This window comes from Hyla sarda, chromosome 9 (genome assembly GCF_029499605.1).
Source record: "Hyla sarda isolate aHylSar1 chromosome 9, aHylSar1.hap1, whole genome shotgun sequence".
NCBI lineage: Eukaryota > Metazoa > Chordata > Amphibia > Anura > Hylidae > Hyla > Hyla sarda.
In genome coordinates, this window is record NC_079197.1 from 151,722,946 (window position 1) to 151,740,932 (window position 17,987).

The 17,987-nt window shown below is 46.3% G+C and overlaps 7 non-coding genes across 7 annotated transcripts; 3 read left to right on the top strand and 4 right to left on the bottom strand.

The window, feature by feature from the left end:
- Window positions 1–3,431: 3,431 nt before the first annotated feature.
- TRNAL-CAA (transfer RNA leucine (anticodon CAA)) lies at window positions 3,432–3,541 on the bottom strand. Its single transcript has 2 exons — window positions 3,504–3,541; window positions 3,432–3,477 (listed from the first exon to the last, which is right to left on the bottom strand). It is a non-coding gene; the product is annotated as a tRNA-Leu (tRNA).
- A 2,878-nt stretch (window positions 3,542–6,419) lies between these two features.
- Window positions 6,420–6,529, bottom strand: TRNAL-CAA (transfer RNA leucine (anticodon CAA)). Its single transcript has 2 exons — window positions 6,492–6,529; window positions 6,420–6,465 (listed from the first exon to the last, which is right to left on the bottom strand). It is a non-coding gene; the product is annotated as a tRNA-Leu (tRNA).
- A 5,896-nt stretch (window positions 6,530–12,425) lies between these two features.
- On the top strand, window positions 12,426–12,498 carry TRNAR-UCG (transfer RNA arginine (anticodon UCG)). The gene has a single exon. It is a non-coding gene; the product is annotated as a tRNA-Arg (tRNA).
- A 1,562-nt stretch (window positions 12,499–14,060) lies between these two features.
- On the top strand, window positions 14,061–14,133 carry TRNAR-UCG (transfer RNA arginine (anticodon UCG)). The gene has a single exon. It is a non-coding gene; the product is annotated as a tRNA-Arg (tRNA).
- Window positions 14,134–14,255: 122 nt separating this feature from the next.
- Window positions 14,256–14,365, bottom strand: TRNAL-CAA (transfer RNA leucine (anticodon CAA)). Its single transcript has 2 exons — window positions 14,328–14,365; window positions 14,256–14,301 (listed from the first exon to the last, which is right to left on the bottom strand). It is a non-coding gene; the product is annotated as a tRNA-Leu (tRNA).
- A 439-nt stretch (window positions 14,366–14,804) lies between these two features.
- TRNAL-CAA (transfer RNA leucine (anticodon CAA)) lies at window positions 14,805–14,914 on the bottom strand. The gene is made up of 2 exons: window positions 14,877–14,914; window positions 14,805–14,850 (listed from the first exon to the last, which is right to left on the bottom strand). It is a non-coding gene; the product is annotated as a tRNA-Leu (tRNA).
- A 1,337-nt stretch (window positions 14,915–16,251) lies between these two features.
- Window positions 16,252–16,324, top strand: TRNAR-UCG (transfer RNA arginine (anticodon UCG)). Its single transcript has one exon. It is a non-coding gene; the product is annotated as a tRNA-Arg (tRNA).
- Window positions 16,325–17,987: the final 1,663 nt, after the last annotated feature.

The following is a 17,987-nucleotide window of genomic DNA, read 5'->3' on the forward strand; positions in this document are numbered from 1 at the left end:
AGATTTTTCCATCTTTCCTTGGCTTCTTTATGCACATTCATACCAATTTTTACCTGGGGTGCCCAAACTTTTGATCCCCACTGTATGTCTATTTTCCTTATAAGCAGAGAGTTTCAATGTTAAAAGTGTAAAAATTTTGGAATTTTTCACCAAGAAATGATGCAAGTATTGACGAAAATTTACCACTAACATAAAGTAGAATATGTCACGAAAAACAATCTTGGAATCAGAATGAAAAGTAAAAGTATTCCAGAGTTATTAATGCTTAAAGTGACAGTGGTCAGATGTACAAAAAATGCTCGGGTCCTTAAGGTGAAAATGGGCTGGGTCCTTAAGGGGTTAAAGAGTACCTGTCATGATCTTGTTAAAATGTATAATCCTGGGGCGTGGTTTGCCATGCAGAGTGACTAGACGCAGGAAGCCTGAGCTCTGCACCTACGGCCCTAATTTTGGGGATTGAACTACACCCTAATGCGCTCCAAGAAGCAGGGAAGGAGTCGCCAGCCCAGGAGAACACCCCAGCCGACGGAGATCCCCATCTCCAATTATTTCAGCCCGCTGCAAGACCTATCGGAGCCGGAGGAGCTGATGACCGGCCAATCCAAGATGGTGCCGGAACCTCCAGCCAAGGGAGCCCCTGTCCTCACCCCGCCGCACACAAGGAGAAGCTCTGCCGATGCCACCCAGCAGAAGAAGCATCTGTGGAGGTAGGTGAGCGGGGTGGCCGGGGACTATCCGACGCAGCTGCTGCTGGGGCATCCCCACCCCGCACCCCTCCGTGCTCCGGAGCTGAGGCTCCTTCCCCCTCCAACAGTGTGCCCTCTATCTTCAGGAGCCCTGACAGCTCCCCAGGCTCCTCACCCTCTCCATCTGGTGGTGCCATGTCGGGGAGCACTGAGGGGGGCCACCATGGTGAGCGGGCCCCAGCCCCACGTACTGCGGTCTCACCCTCACATGCAGTCCATACCTGTACGCCAGCTCAGGGACCATTACCCATGGACAATCTCACACTTGGGCCAGCTGCTGGGGGGCGCACCTCAGGTTCTCAAGGGACCACCCTACTACCCCTGGAAGTGGACTGTGTTCATCGGCCTTGTGCGGACCCACTGGCCTCTTCGCTCCCCCCTCCTGCCCAGGCTGTGGCGCTCCTCAAGGGTCACCCTGAACTCCAGGCCTTGCTTTCATTGCTGCCTACTAAATCGGATCTATCTGCCCTCTCTCTGGATTTCAAGCATGCATGGAGACAGGACCTCCAGCCTGTTAAACATGATGTGTCAGAACTCCAGAACAGAGTGTGTGCCCTGGAGAGTTTTCAAACTACGGTTATGGACTCTATACGTGATATTCAGTCATCTGTTACCTTGCAGTCCTCTACTACTCAGGCCATGGCGAACCACCTGGATGATGTGGAAAACAGGAGTCGCCGGAATAACATCCGCATTCGCGGTCTCCCAGAGGCTACTCGTACGCAAGATTTGCTCCCTACCGTAACCGGAGTATTTAACATGCTGCTGGGAAGGCCACCGGAGACACATATTGAAATTGACCGAGTACACCGTGCCTTACATGCTCCAAGTACCGACCCCGCCAGGCCCCAGGATGTTATTTGCAGCGTACACCGCTACACCCTGAAGGAGCAGATCATGTTTAAAATAACAATAGGTGGGGGTACTCTATCTATCTCACAGTGTATTGTCCGAGAAATTAGCCTAGAATGGTATCCTCTAACCACTGGAGAAAATGATAAAAAGCAGAAAAATTTGGCTGGTTCTCAAAAAAAAAAAAAATTATTATAATAATAATAATAATTAAATAACATAAAAATAAAATCCTGATACAAGTGGATGGGGGCCCCATCAAAATCAAAGTTCCTCTGGGCACGCGCCTTTGCCATAATAGTCTCCTTGAGGCAAAAGTCATTTATGTAGCAGATGACATCCCTAGGAGGGCCATTAACAGGTCTGGGGCGGAGTGCACGGTGGGCCCTATCCATCTCAATCCGCCTGGGGGGGGACTCACCAAGGAGAAGGTTAAAGACAGCTTCCAGAGTGTCCTGGAGATCCTCATCCCGGGTGGCCTCAGGCAGACCCCTGACACGGATGTTGTGGCGCCGGCCCCTATTGTCCAGGTCCTCCAGATGGTTGTGCATATCACTGAGGAAGTCCGACTGGGCCGCCACTGTGGACTGAAGTTGCGCAACATAGTCCCTGGTAGAATCATGGGTCTCCTCTAGCGTATCAACCCGGTCAGCAACATCTTTCCGCAGAACAGCAATTTCTGCCCTGCGAGCTTCTTTCACTTCAGTAATCGAGCGGAATTCCTCTTCAGAGGGGAGAAGGGACAACAGCTGAGAAAAATCAATAGGAGTTGAAGTGGGAGCCGGCTGGCCAGAGGGCTCAAGATCTGAGCCAGGTGAGCCGACCCAGGCGGGGGATCCCCCCCCCGCCCCGCAGGGTGGGAGCGAGTGCCAGGCATTTGAGCAGGAGGCAATACAATATCCAAGGCGGCAAGAGTAGAGTAGAGTAGAGACCTGCAGTGAGGTGTGCAGGTGGGGCACCCCAGGTGAGTCGAGGGTAAGAGGATCAGCCGGGCCCCTCAGGTCTTGGAAGGACAGGGGCGCAGTCCAGTCTGGGGTGGCCTGCAGGGCCTCCAATAAAGGAGGCAGGGAGGATGCAGAGGTAGCAGAGTCAGGGGAGTCTGAGGACAGGGGGGGTGGGATGGAGGTCCCCCTCACAAATGTAGCCCAGGTGGTCAAAGGGGCAGCCTGCAGCCCTTTATATGAAGGGCACTGCAGAGGTGACAAGCGGCTGGCACAGCAGGAGGAGGCCCGTATAGGAGGACTAGCCTTGGGGAGAGGAGAGCACAGCTGTGCGCCCGGGTCCGCAGCTCTCACCTCTGCTGCCCGGGGGACTAGCAGGAAGACCAGGACGTCGGGAGCTGTTGCGGCAGGCTCCGGAGGTGAGGAAGGCTCTCCTACTGTGGGACTGGAGGAACGGGATGCAGGTAAGCTGGAGACACCGCTGGTAGGGAGCGCTGGCTGGAGGACACGGGCTGCTGGAGCAGAGGAAGGCGCCGGAGGTTCTGGCCGGGAGCGGAAACTGTAGGCAGGGCTTCCCCCCGAGTGCAGGCCCGCGAGTCCCGGAGTGAGGGCCGGTCCCAGGAACTTCCTGATGTCCCCAGAGGCTGAGGGAGGGTGGGTAGCAGTGGGGGGTCTTCTGGGGGTCCTCCGTGAGGATTTCCCCATATAGCAGGCAGCGGTGCAGACAAATGTAGCTGGCAGAGGACCTCGTGGTGGCAAAGCACTAACACAGTGCGACCATCTTCCTCGGCATCACGCCACGCCCCCTGTTCATCTACTCTTTTAATGATCGTAAAATATATGTAAAATATCAGTTAGAGGCACGTGACCGTGTCTTAAGCTAAACACGTATTGTCAGAAGTGGGATTTGAACCCACGCCTCCATCTGGAGACCAGAACACCCAAATATGGGGACAAAACTACTCTTGAGTCTGGCGCCTTAGACCACTCGGCCATCCTGACAAACACAGCTACCATACCTTTTCCTCTTCCCCCTTGGGAACACTAAAAATGTTAAATATCCCTTTGTTATTGTCGGAGGATGAAGAATATCAATGTTTGTTGATTAGAGAGAGAAACAGCAATCTTTTTTTTTTCCAGAAGTGGGAGATCAGTGATAAGTGGAAATCATCTTTTACACATTGTAGTTCATTTTGGATCGCTTTAAAGTGGTTCGGAATCCTTAACACATGCCAAGCAGGCAGGACTGCGTGGCCTAATGGATAAGGTGTCTGACTTTGGATCATAAGATTGAGGGTTCGAGTCCCTTTGTGGTTGCAGTGGCACTTGGTTGACGTGTTCATTTCCTCTTTTAACGTTCGTAAGAATGTGCTCTCATGACTCCTAAATGTAAAATATCAGTTAGAGGCACGTGACCGTGTCTTAGGCCAAAAAAGCATTGTCAGAAGTGGGATTTGAACCCACACCCCCATCTGGAGACCAGAACACCCAAGTATGGGGAAGAAACTACTTTTGAATCTGCCGCCTTAGACCACTCGACCATCCTGACAAACACAGCCACCATACCTTTTCCTCTTCCCCCTTGGGAACACTAAAGATGTTAAATATCCCTTTGTTATTGTCGGAGGATGAAGAATATCAATGTTTGTTGATTAGAGAGAAACAGCAATCTTTTTTTTTTTTCAGAAGTGGGAGATCAATGATAAGTGGAAATCATCTTTTACACGTTGTAGTTAATCTTGGATCGCTTTAAAGTGGTTCGGAATCCTTAACACAGGCCAATCAGTCAGGACCGCGTGGCCTAATGGATAAGGTGTCTGACTTCGGATCAGGAGATTGAGGGTTTGAGTCCCTTCGTGGTTGCAGTGTCACTTGGTTGACGTGTTCATTTCCTCTTTTAACGTTCGTAAGAATGTGCTCTCATGACTCCTAAAATTTAAATATCAGTTAGTGGCACGTGACCGTGTCTTAGGCCAAAAACGCATTGTCAGAAGTGGGATTTGAACCCACGCCTCTATCTGGAGACCAGAACACCCAAGTATGAGGAAGAAATTACTCTTGAGTCTGGCGCCTTAGACCACTCGGCCATCCTGACAAAAACAGCTACCATACCCTTTCCTCTTCCCCCTTGGGAACACAAAAGATGTTAAATATCCCTTTGTTATTGTCGGAGGATGAAGAATATCAATGTTTGTTGATTAGAGAGAAACAACAATCTTTTTTTTTTTCAGAAGTGGGAGATCAATGATAAGTGGAAATCATCTTTTACACATTGTAGTTAATCTTGGATCGCTTTAAAGTGGTTCGGAATCCTTAACACAGGCCAACCAGTCAGGACCGTGTGGCCTAATTGATAAGGCGTCTGACTTCGGATCAGAAGATTGAGGGTTCAAGTCCCTTCGTGGTTGCAGTGGCACTTGGTTGACGTGTTTATTTCCTCTTTTAACGTTCGTAAGAATGTGCTCTTACGACTCCTAAATGTAAAATATCAGTTAGGGGCACGTGACAGTGTCTTAGGCCAAAAACACATTGTCAGAAGTGGGATTTGAACTCACGCCTCCATCTGGAGACCAGAACACCCAAGTATGGTTGTGCATATCACTGAGGAAGTCCGACTGGGCCGCCACTGTGGACTGAAGTTGCGCAACATAGTCCCTGGTAGAATCATGGGTCTCCTCTAGCGTATCAACCCGGTCAGCAACATCTTTCCGCAGAACAGCAATTTCTGCCCTGCGAGCTTCTTTCACTTCAGTAATCGAGCGGAATTCCTCTTCAGAGGGGAGAAGGGACAACAGCTGAGAAAAATCAATAGGAGTTGAAGTGGGAGCCGGCTGGCCAGAGGGCTCAAGATCTGAGCCAGGTGAGCCGACCCAGGCGGGGGATCCCCCCCCCCGCCCCGCAGGGTGGGAGCGAGTGCCAGGCATTTGAGCAGGAGGCAATACAATATCCAAGGCGGCAAGAGTAGAGTAGAGTAGAGACCTGCAGTGAGGTGTGCAGGTGGGGCACCCCAGGTGAGTCGAGGGTAAGAGGATCAGCCGGGCCCCTCAGGTCTTGGAAGGACAGGGGCGCAGTCCAGTCTGGGGTGGCCTGCAGGGCCTCCAATAAAGGAGGCAGGGAGGATGCAGAGGTAGCAGAGTCAGGGGAGTCTGAGGACAGGGGGGGTGGGATGGAGGTCCCCCTCACAAATGTAGCCCAGGTGGTCAAAGGGGCAGCCTGCAGCCCTTTATATGAAGGGCACTGCAGAGGTGACAAGCGGCTGGCACAGCAGGAGGAGGCCCGTATAGGAGGACTAGCCTTGGGGAGAGGAGAGCACAGCTGTGCGCCCGGGTCCGCAGCTCTCACCTCTGCTGCCCGGGGGACTAGCAGGAAGACCAGGACGTCGGGAGCTGTTGCGGCAGGCTCCGGAGGTGAGGAAGGCTCTCCTACTGTGGGACTGGAGGAACGGGATGCAGGTAAGCTGGAGACACCGCTGGTAGGGAGCGCTGGCTGGAGGACACGGGCTGCTGGAGCAGAGGAAGGCGCCGGAGGTTCTGGCCGGGAGCGGAAACTGTAGGCAGGGCTTCCCCCCGAGTGCAGGCCCGCGAGTCCCGGAGTGAGGGCCGGTCCCAGGAACTTCCTGATGTCCCCAGAGGCTGAGGGAGGGTGGGTAGCAGTGGGGGGTCTTCTGGGGGTCCTCCGTGAGGATTTCCCCATATAGCAGGCAGCGGTGCAGACAAATGTAGCTGGCAGAGGACCTCGTGGTGGCAAAGCACTAACACAGTGCGACCATCTTCCTCGGCATCACGCCACGCCCCCTGTTCATCTACTCTTTTAATGATCGTAAAATATATGTAAAATATCAGTTAGAGGCACGTGACCGTGTCTTAAGCTAAACACGTATTGTCAGAAGTGGGATTTGAACCCACGCCTCCATCTGGAGACCAGAACACCCAAATATGGGGACAAAACTACTCTTGAGTCTGGCGCCTTAGACCACTCGGCCATCCTGACAAACACAGCTACCATACCTTTTCCTCTTCCCCCTTGGGAACACTAAAAATGTTAAATATCCCTTTGTTATTGTCGGAGGATGAAGAATATCAATGTTTGTTGATTAGAGAGAGAAACAGCAATCTTTTTTTTTTCCAGAAGTGGGAGATCAGTGATAAGTGGAAATCATCTTTTACACATTGTAGTTCATTTTGGATCGCTTTAAAGTGGTTCGGAATCCTTAACACATGCCAAGCAGGCAGGACTGCGTGGCCTAATGGATAAGGTGTCTGACTTTGGATCATAAGATTGAGGGTTCGAGTCCCTTTGTGGTTGCAGTGGCACTTGGTTGACGTGTTCATTTCCTCTTTTAACGTTCGTAAGAATGTGCTCTCATGACTCCTAAATGTAAAATATCAGTTAGAGGCACGTGACCGTGTCTTAGGCCAAAAAAGCATTGTCAGAAGTGGGATTTGAACCCACACCCCCATCTGGAGACCAGAACACCCAAGTATGGGGAAGAAACTACTTTTGAATCTGCCGCCTTAGACCACTCGACCATCCTGACAAACACAGCCACCATACCTTTTCCTCTTCCCCCTTGGGAACACTAAAGATGTTAAATATCCCTTTGTTATTGTCGGAGGATGAAGAATATCAATGTTTGTTGATTAGAGAGAAACAGCAATCTTTTTTTTTTTTCAGAAGTGGGAGATCAATGATAAGTGGAAATCATCTTTTACACGTTGTAGTTAATCTTGGATCGCTTTAAAGTGGTTCGGAATCCTTAACACAGGCCAATCAGTCAGGACCGCGTGGCCTAATGGATAAGGTGTCTGACTTCGGATCAGGAGATTGAGGGTTTGAGTCCCTTCGTGGTTGCAGTGTCACTTGGTTGACGTGTTCATTTCCTCTTTTAACGTTCGTAAGAATGTGCTCTCATGACTCCTAAAATTTAAATATCAGTTAGTGGCACGTGACCGTGTCTTAGGCCAAAAACGCATTGTCAGAAGTGGGATTTGAACCCACGCCTCTATCTGGAGACCAGAACACCCAAGTATGAGGAAGAAATTACTCTTGAGTCTGGCGCCTTAGACCACTCGGCCATCCTGACAAAAACAGCTACCATACCCTTTCCTCTTCCCCCTTGGGAACACAAAAGATGTTAAATATCCCTTTGTTATTGTCGGAGGATGAAGAATATCAATGTTTGTTGATTAGAGAGAAACAACAATCTTTTTTTTTTTCAGAAGTGGGAGATCAATGATAAGTGGAAATCATCTTTTACACATTGTAGTTAATCTTGGATCGCTTTAAAGTGGTTCGGAATCCTTAACACAGGCCAACCAGTCAGGACCGTGTGGCCTAATTGATAAGGCGTCTGACTTCGGATCAGAAGATTGAGGGTTCAAGTCCCTTCGTGGTTGCAGTGGCACTTGGTTGACGTGTTTATTTCCTCTTTTAACGTTCGTAAGAATGTGCTCTTACGACTCCTAAATGTAAAATATCAGTTAGGGGCACGTGACAGTGTCTTAGGCCAAAAACACATTGTCAGAAGTGGGATTTGAACTCACGCCTCCATCTGGAGACCAGAACACCCAAGTATGGGGAAGAAATTACTCTTGAGTCTGGCGCCTTAGACCACTCGGCCATCCTGACAAACATAGCTACCATAGCTACCATAGCTACCATAGCTACCATAGCTACCATAGCTACCATAGCTACCATACCTTTTCCTCTTTCCCCTTGGGAACACTAAAGATGTTAAATATCCCTTTGTTATTGTCGGTGGATGAAGAATATCAATGTTTGTTGATTAGAGAGAAACAGCAATCTTTTTTTTTCAGAAGTGGGAGATCAGTTATAAGTGGAAATCATCTTTTACACATTGTAGTTCATCTTGGATCGCTTTAAAGTGGTTTGGAATCCTTAACACAGGGCAACCAGTCAGGACCGCGTGGCCTAATGGATAAGGTGTCTGACTTCGGATCAGAAGATTGAGGGTTCGAGTAGCTTCGTGGTTGCAGTGGCACTTGGTTCTTGTGTTCATTTCCTCTTTTAACTTTCGTATGAATGTGCTCTCATGACTCATAAATGTAAAATATCAGTTAGAGGCACAAGACCGTGTCTTACGCCAAAAACGGATTGTCAGAAATGGGATTTAAACCCACGCCTCCATCTGGAGACCAGAACACCCAAGTATGGGGAAGAAACTACTCTTGAGTCTTGCGCCTTAGACCACTCGGCCATCCTGACAAACACAGCTACCATAACTTGTCCTCTTCCCCCTTGGGAACACTAAAAATGTTAAATATCCCTTTGTTATTGTCGGAGGGTGAAGAATATCAATGTTTGTTGATTAGAGAGAGAAACAGCAATCTTTTTTTTTTTCAGAAGTGGGAGATCAGTGATAAGTGGAAATCATCTTTTACACATTGTAGTTAATCTTGGATCGCTTTAAAGTGGTTCGTAATCCTTAACACAGGCCAGCCAGTCAGGACCACGTGGCCTAATGGATAAGGCGTTTGACTTCGGATCAGAAGATTGAGGGTTCGAGTCCCTTTGTGGTTGCAGTGGCACTTGGTTGACGTGTTTATCTCCTCTTTAAAAGTTCTTAAGAATGAACTCTCATGACTCCTAAAATTAAAATATCAGTTAGTTGCACGTGACCGTGTCTTAGGCCAAAAACACATTGTCAGAAGTGGGATTTGAACGCACACCTCCATCTGGAGACCAGAACACCCAAGTATGGGGAAGAAACTACTCTTGAGTCTGGCGCCTTAGACCACTCGGCCATCCTGACAAAAACAGCTACCATACCCTTTCCTCTTCCCCCTTGGGAACACAAAAGATGTTAAATATCCCTTTGTTATTGTCGGAGGATGAAGAATATCAATGTTTGTTGATTAGAGAGAAACAACAATCTTTTTTTTTTTCAGAAGTGGGAGATCAATGATAAGTGGAAATCATCTTTTACACATTGTAGTTAATCTTGGATCGCTTTAAAGTGGTTCGGAATCCTTAACACAGGCCAACCAGTCAGGACCGTGTGGCCTAATTGATAAGGCGTCTGACTTCGGATCAGAAGATTGAGGGTTCAAGTCCCTTCGTGGTTGCAGTGGCACTTGGTTGACGTGTTTATTTCCTCTTTTAACGTTCGTAAGAATGTGCTCTTACGACTCCTAAATGTAAAATATCAGTTAGGGGCACGTGACAGTGTCTTAGGCCAAAAACACATTGTCAGAAGTGGGATTTGAACTCACGCCTCCATCTGGAGACCAGAACACCCAAGTATGGGGAAGAAATTACTCTTGAGTCTGGCGCCTTAGACCACTCGGCCATCCTGACAAACATAGCTACCATAGCTACCATAGCTACCATAGCTACCATAGCTACCATAGCTACCATAGCTACCATAGCTACCATACCTTTTCCTCTTTCCCCTTGGGAACACTAAAGATGTTAAATATCCCTTTGTTATTGTCGGTGGATGAAGAATATCAATGTTTGTTGATTAGAGAGAAACAGCAATCTTTTTTTTTCAGAAGTGGGAGATCAGTTATAAGTGGAAATCATCTTTTACACATTGTAGTTCATCTTGGATCGCTTTAAAGTGGTTTGGAATCCTTAACACAGGGCAACCAGTCAGGACCGCGTGGCCTAATGGATAAGGTGTCTGACTTCGGATCAGAAGATTGAGGGTTCGAGTAGCTTCGTGGTTGCAGTGGCACTTGGTTGACGTGTTTATCTCCTCTTTAAAAGTTCTTAAGAATGAACTCTCATGACTCCTAAAATTAAAATATCAGTTAGTTGCACGTGACCGTGTCTTAGGCCAAAAACACATTGTCAGAAGTGGGATTTGAACGCACACCTCCATCTGGAGACCAGAACACCCAAGTATGGGGAAGAAACTACTCTTGAGTCTGGCGCCTTAGACCACTCGGCCATCCTGACAAACCCAGCTACCGTACCTTTTCCTCTTCCCCCTTGGGAACACTAAAAATGATAAATATCCCTTTGTTATTGTCGGAGGGTGAAGAATATCAATGTTTGTTGATTAGAGAGAGAAACAGCAATCTTTTTTTTTCATAAGTGGGAGATCAGTTATAAGTGGAAATCATCTTTTACACATTGTAGTTCATCTTGGATCGCTTTAAAGTGGTTCGGAATCCTAAACACAGGCCAACCAGTCAGGACCGTGTGGCCTAATGGATAAGACGTCTGACTTTGGATCAGAAGATTGAGGGTTCGAGTCCCTTCGTGGTCGCAGTGGCACTTGGTTGACGTGTTCATTTCCTCTTTTAACGTTGGTAAGAATGTGCTCTCATGACTCCTAAATGTAAAATATCAGTTAGAGGCACGTGACCGTGTCTTAGGCCAAAAACGCATTGTCAGAAGTTTGATTTGAACCCACGCCTCCATCTGGAGACCAGAACACCCAAGTATGGGGAAGAACCTACTCTTGAGTCTGGGGCCTTAGACCACTCGGCCATCCTGACAAACACAGCTACCGTACCTTTTCCTCTTCCCCCTTGGGAACACTAAAAATGATAAATATCCCTTTGTTATTGTCGGAGGGTGAAGAATATCAATGTTTGTTGATTAGAGAGAGAAACAGCAATCTTTTTTTTTCAGAAGTGGGAGATCAGTTATAAGTGGAAATCATCTTTTACACATTGTAGTTCATCTTGGATCGCTTTAAAGTGGTTCGGAATCCTTAACACAGGCCAACCAGTCAGGACCGCGTGGCCTAATGGATAAGACGTCTGACTTCGGATCAGAAGATTGAGGGTTCGAGTCCCTTCGTGGTTGCAGTGGCACTTGGTTGATGTGTTCATTTCCTCTTTTAACGTTCGTAAGAATGTGCTCTCATGACTCCTAAATGTAAAATATCAGTTAGAGGCACGTGACTGTGTTTCAGGCCAAAAGCACATTGTCAGAAGTGGGATTTGAACCAACACCTCCATCTGGAGACCAGAACACCCAAGTATGGGGAAGAAATTACTCTTGAGTCTGGCGCCTTAGACCACTCGGCCATCCTGACAAACATAGCTACCATAGCTACCATAGCTACCATAGCTACCATGGCTACCATAGCTACCATAGCTACCATAGCTACCATAGCTACCATAGCTACCATAGCTACCATAGCTACCATACCTTTTCCTCTTTCCCCTTGGGAACACTAAAGATGTTAAATATCCCTTTGTTATTGTCGGTGGATGAAGAATATCAATGTTTGTTGATTAGAGAGAAACAGCAATTTTTTTTTCAGAAGTGGGAGATCAGTTATAAGTGGAAATCATCCTTTACACATTGTAGTTCATCTTGGATCGCTTTAAAGTGGTTCGGAATCCTTAACACAGGGCAACCAGTCAGGACCGCGTGGCCTAATGGATAAGGTGTCTGACTTCGGATCAGAAGATTGAGGGTTCGAGTCGCTTCGTGGTTGCAGTGGCACTTGGTTCTCGTGTTCATTTCCTCTTTTAACGTTCGTAAGAATGTGCTCTCATGACTCATAAATGTAAAATATCAGTTAGAGGCACGTGACCGTGTCTTAGGCCAAAAACGGATTGGCAGAAATGGGATTTAAACCCACGCCTCCATCTGGAGACCAGAACACCCAAGTATGGGGAAGAAACTAGTCTTGCGCCTTAGACCACTCGGCCATCCTGACAAACACAGCTACCATAACTTGTCCTCTTCCCCCTTGGGAACACTAAAAATGTTAAATATCCCTTTGTTATTGTCGGAGGGTGAAGAATATCAATGTTTGTTGATTAGAGAGAGAAACAGCAATCTTTTTTTTTCAGAAGTGGGAGATCAGTTATAAGTGGAAATCATCTTTTACACATTGTAGTTAATCTTGGATCGCTTTAAAGTGGTTCGGAATCCTTAACACAGGCCAAACAGTGAGGACCGCGTGGCCTAATGGATAAGGTGTCTGACTTCGAATCAGAAGATTGAGGGTTCGAGTCCCTTCGTGGTTGCAGTGTCACTTGGTTGACGTGTTCATTTCCTCTTTTAACGTTCGTAAGAATGTGCTCTCATGACTCCTAAAATTAAAATATCAGTTAGTTGCACGTGACCGTGTCTTAGGCCAAAAACACATTGTCAGAAGTGGGATTTGAACGCACACCTCCATCTGGAGACCAGAACACCCAAGTATGGGGAAGAAACTACTCTTGAGTCTGGCGCCTTAGACCACTCAGCCATCCTGACAAACACAGCTACTATACCTTTTCCTCTTTCCCCTTGGGAACACTAAAAATGTTAAATATCCCTTTGTTATTGCTGGAGGGTGAAGAATATCAATGTTTGTTGATTAGAGAGAGAAACAGCAATCGTTTTTTTTTTCAGAAGTGGGAGATCAGTGATAAGTGAAAATCATCTTTTACACATTGTAGTTAATCTTGGATCGCTTTAAAGTGGTTCGAAATCCTTAACACAGGCCAATCAGTCAGGACCGCGTGGCCTAATGGATAAGGCGTCTGACTTCGGATTAGAAGATTGAGGGTTCGAGTCCCTTCGTTGTCGCAGTGGCACTTGGTTGACGTGTTCATCTCCTTTTAACGTTCGTAAGAATGTGCTCTCATGACTCCTAAAAGTAAAATATCAGTTAGAGGCACGTGACTGTGTCTTAGGCCAAAAACGCATTGTCAGAAGTGGGATTTGAACCCACGCCTCCATCTGGAGACCAGAACACCCAAGTATGGGGAAGAAACTACTCTTGAGTCTGGCGCCTTAGACCACTCGGCAATCCTGACAAACACAGCTATCATAACTTTTCCTCTTCCCCCTTGGGAACACGAAACATTTTAAATATCCCTTTGTTATTGTCGGAGGGTGAATAATATCAATGTTTGTTGATTAGAGAGAGAAACAGCAATCTTTTTTTTTTTCAGAAGTGGGAGATCAGTGATAAGTGGAAATCATCTTTTACACATTGTGGTTAACCTTGGATCGCTTTAAAGTGGTTCGAAATCCTTAACACAGGCCAATCAGTCAGGACCGCGTGGCCTAATGGATAAGGCGTCTGACTTCGGATTAGAAGATTGAGGGTTTGAGTCCCTTCGTGGTCGCAGTGGCACTTGGTTGACGTGTTCATCTCCTTTTAACGTTCGTAAGAATGTGCTCTCATGACTCCTAGAAGTAAAATATCAGTTAGAGGCACGTGACTGTGTCTTAGGCCAAAAACACATTGTCAGAAGTGGGATTTGAACCCACACCTCCATCTGGAGAGCAGAACACCCAAGTATGGGGAAAAAACTACTATTGAGTCTGGCGCCTTAGACCACTCGGCCATCCTGACAAACACAGGTATCGTAACTTTTCCTCTTCCCCCTCGGGAACACTAAAAATGTTAAATATCCCTTTGTTATTGTCGAAGGGTGAATAATATCAATGTTTGTTGATTAGAGAGAGAAACAGCAATCTTTTTTTTTCAGAAGTGGGAGATCAGTGATAAGTGGAAATCGTCTTTTACACATTGTAGTTAATCTTGGATCGCTTTAAAGTGGTTCGTAATCCTTAACACAGGCCAACCAGTCATGACCGCGTGGCCTAATGGATAAGGCGTCTGACTTCGGATCAGAAGATTGAGGGTTCGAGTCCCTTCGTGGTCGCAGTGGCACTTGGTTGACGTGTTCATCTCCTCTTTTAACGTTCGTAAGAATGTGCTCTCATTACTCCTAAATGTTAAACATCAGTTAGAGGCACGTGATCGTGTCTTAGGCCAAAAACACATTGTCAGAAGTGGGATTTGAACCCACGCCTCCATCTGGAGACCAGAACACCCAAGTATGGGGAAGAAACTACTCTTGAGTCTGGCGCCTTAGACCACTCGGCCATCCTGACAAACACAGCTACCATACCTTTTCCTCTTCCCCCTTGGGAACACTAAAAATGATAAATATCCCTTTGTTATTGTCGGAGGGTGAAGAATATCAATGTTTGTTGATTAGAGAGAGAAACAGCAATCTTTTTTTTTTTGTCAGAAGTGGGAGACCAGTGATAAGTGGAAATCATCTTTTACACATTGTAGTTAATCTTGGATCGCTTTAAAGTGGTTCTGACTCCTTAACACAGGCAAACCAGTCAGGACCGCGTGGGCTAATGGATAAGGTGTCTGACTTCGGATCAGAAGATTGAGGGTTTGAGTCCCTTCGTGGTTGCAGTGGCACTTGGTTGACGTGTTCATTTCCTCTTTTAACGTTCGTAAGAATGTGCTCTCATGACTCCTAAATGTAAAATATCAGTTAGAGGCACGTGACCGTGTCTTAGGCCAAAAAAGCATTGTCAGAAGTGGGATTTGAACCCACGCCTCCATCTGGAGACCAGAACACCAAAGTATGAGGAAGAAACTACATTTGAATCTGGCGCCTTAGCCCACTCGGCCATCCTGACAAACACAGCTACCATACCTTTTCCTCTTCCCCCTTGGGAACACTAAAAATGATAAATATCCATTTGTTATTGTCGAAGGATGAAGAATATCAATGTTTGTTGATTAGAGAGAGAAACAACAATCTTTTTTTTTTCAGAAGTGGGAGATCAGTGATAAGTGGAAATCATCTTTTACACATTGTAGTTAATCTTGGATCGCTTTAAAGTGGTTCGTAATCCTTAACACAGGCCAACCAGTCATGACCGCGTGGCCTAATGGATAAGGCGTCTGACTTCGGATCAGAAGAGTGAGGGTTTGAGTCCCTTCGTGGTTGCAGTGGCACTTGGTTGACGTGTTCATTTCCTCTTTTAACTTTCGTAAGAATGTGCTCTCATGACTCCTAAATGTAAAATATCAGTTAGAGGCACGTGACCGTGTCTTAGGCCAAAAACGCATTGTCAGAAGTGGGATTTGAACCCACGCCTCCATCTGGAGACCAGAACACCCAAGTATGGGGAAGAAACTACTCTTGAGTCTTGCGACTTAGACCACTCGGCCAACCTGAAAAACACAGCTACCATACCTTTTCCTCTTCCCCCTTGGGAACACTAAAAATGATAAATATCTCTTTGTTTTTGTCGGAGGGTGAAGAATATCAGTTAGTTGATTAGAGAGAGAGAAACAGCAATCTTTTTTTTTTTCAGAAGTGGGAGATCAGTGATAAGTGGAAATCATCTTTTACACATTGTAGTTCATCTTGGATCGCTTTAAAGTGGTTCGAACTCCTTAACGCAGGCCAACCAGTCAGGACCGCGTGGCATAATGGATAAGGCGTCTGACTTCGGATCAGAAGATTGAGGGTTAGAGTCCCTTCATGGTTGCAGTGGCACTTGGTTGATGTGTTCATTTCCTCTTTTAACGTTCGAAAGAATGTGCTCTCATGACTCCTAAATGTAAAATATCAGTTAGAGGCACGTGACCGTGTCTTAGGCCAAAAACGCATTGTCAGAAGTGGGATTTGAACCCACGCCTCTATCTGAAGACCAGAACACCCAAGTATGGGGAAGAAACTACACTTGAGTCTGACACCTTAGACCACTCGGCCATCCTGACAAACACAGCTACCATACCTGTTCCTCTTCCCCCTTGGGAACACTAAAAATGTTAAATATCCCTTTGTTATTGTCGGAGGATGAAGAATATCAATGTTTGTTGATTAGAGAGAGAAACAGCAATCTTTTTTTTTTTTTCAGAAGTGGGAGATCAGTGATAAGTGGAAATCATCTTTTACACATTGTAGTTAATCTTGGATCGCTTTAAAGTGGCTCGAAATCCTAAATGCAGGCCAACCTGTCAGGACCGCGTGGCCTAATGGATAAGGCGTCTGACTTCGGATCAGAAGATTGAGGGTTCGAGTCCCTTCGTGGTCGCAGTGGCACTTGGTTGACGTGTTCATCTCCTCTTTTAACGTTCGTAAGAATGTGCTCTCATGACTCATAAATGTTCGTTGACGTGTTCATCTCCTTTTAACGTTCGTAACAATGTGCTCTCATGACTCCTAGAAGTAAAATATCAGTTAGAGGCACGTGACTGTGTCTTAGGCCAAAAACACATTGTCAGAAGTGGGATTTGAACCCACACCTCCATCTGGAGAGCAGAACACCCAAGTATGGGGAAAAAACTACTATTGAGTCTGGCGCCTTAGACCACTCGGCCATCCTGACAAACAAAGGTATCATAACTTTTCCTCTTCCCCCTCGGGAACACTAAAAATGTTAAATATCCCTTTGTTATTGTCGAAGGGTGAATAATATCAATGTTTGTTGATTAGAGAGAGAAACAGCAATCTTTTTTTTTCAGAAGTGGGAGATCAGTGATAAGTGGAAATCGTCTTTTACACATTGTAGTTAATCTTGGATCGCTTTAAAGTGGTTCGTAATCCTTAACACAGGCCAACCAGTCATGACCGCGTGGCCTAATGGATAAGGTGAGTGACATTGCATCAGAAGATTGAGGGTTTGAGTCCCTTCGTGGTCGCAGTGGCACTTGGTTGATGTGTTCTTCTCCTTTTAACCTTCGTAAGAATGTGCTCTCATGACTTCTTAATGTAAAATATCAGTTAGAGGCACGTGACCGTGTCTTAGGCCAAAAACACATTGTCAGAAGTGGGATTTGAACCCACGCCTCCATCTGGAGACCAGAACACCCAAGTATGGGGAAGAAACTACTCTTGAGTCTGGCGCCTTAGACCACTCGGACTTCCTGACAAACACAGCTACCATACCTTTTCCTCTTCCCCGTTGGGAACACTAAAAATGATAAATATCCCTTTGTTATTGTCGGAGAATGAAGAATATCAAAGTTGGTTGATTAGAGAGTGAAACAGCAATCTTTTTTTTTTTCAGAAATGGGAGATCAATGATAAGTGGAAATCATCTTTTACACATTGTAGTTAATCTTGAATCGCTTTAAAGTGGTTCGGAATCCTTAACACAGGCCAACCAGTCAGAACCGTGTGGCCTAATGAATAAGGTGTCTGACTTCTGATCAGAAGATTGAGGGTTCGAGTCCCTTCGTGGTCGCAGTGGCACTTGGATGACGTGTTCATCTCCTCTTTTAACGTTCGTAAGAATGTACTCTTATGACTCCTAAATGTAAAATATCAGTTAGAGGCACGTGACCGTGTCTTAGGCCAAAAAAGCATTGTCAGAAGTGGGATTTGAACCCACGCCTCCATCTGTAAACCAGAACACCCAAGTATGGGGAAGAAACTACTCTTGAGTCTGGCGCCTTAGACCACTCGGACTTCCTGACAAACACAGCTACCATACCTTTTCCTCTTCCCCCTTGGGAACACTAAAAATGTTAAATATCCCTTTGTTATTGTCGGAGGATGAAGAATATCAATGTTTGTTAATTAGAGAGAGAAACAGCAATCTTTTTTTTTTTCAGAAGTGGGAGATCAGTGATAAGTGGAAATCATCTTTTACACATTGTAGTTCATCTTGGATCGCTTTAAAGTGGTTCGAAATTCTTAACGCAGGCCAACCAGTCAGGACCGTGTGGCATAATGGATAAGGCGTCTGACTTCGG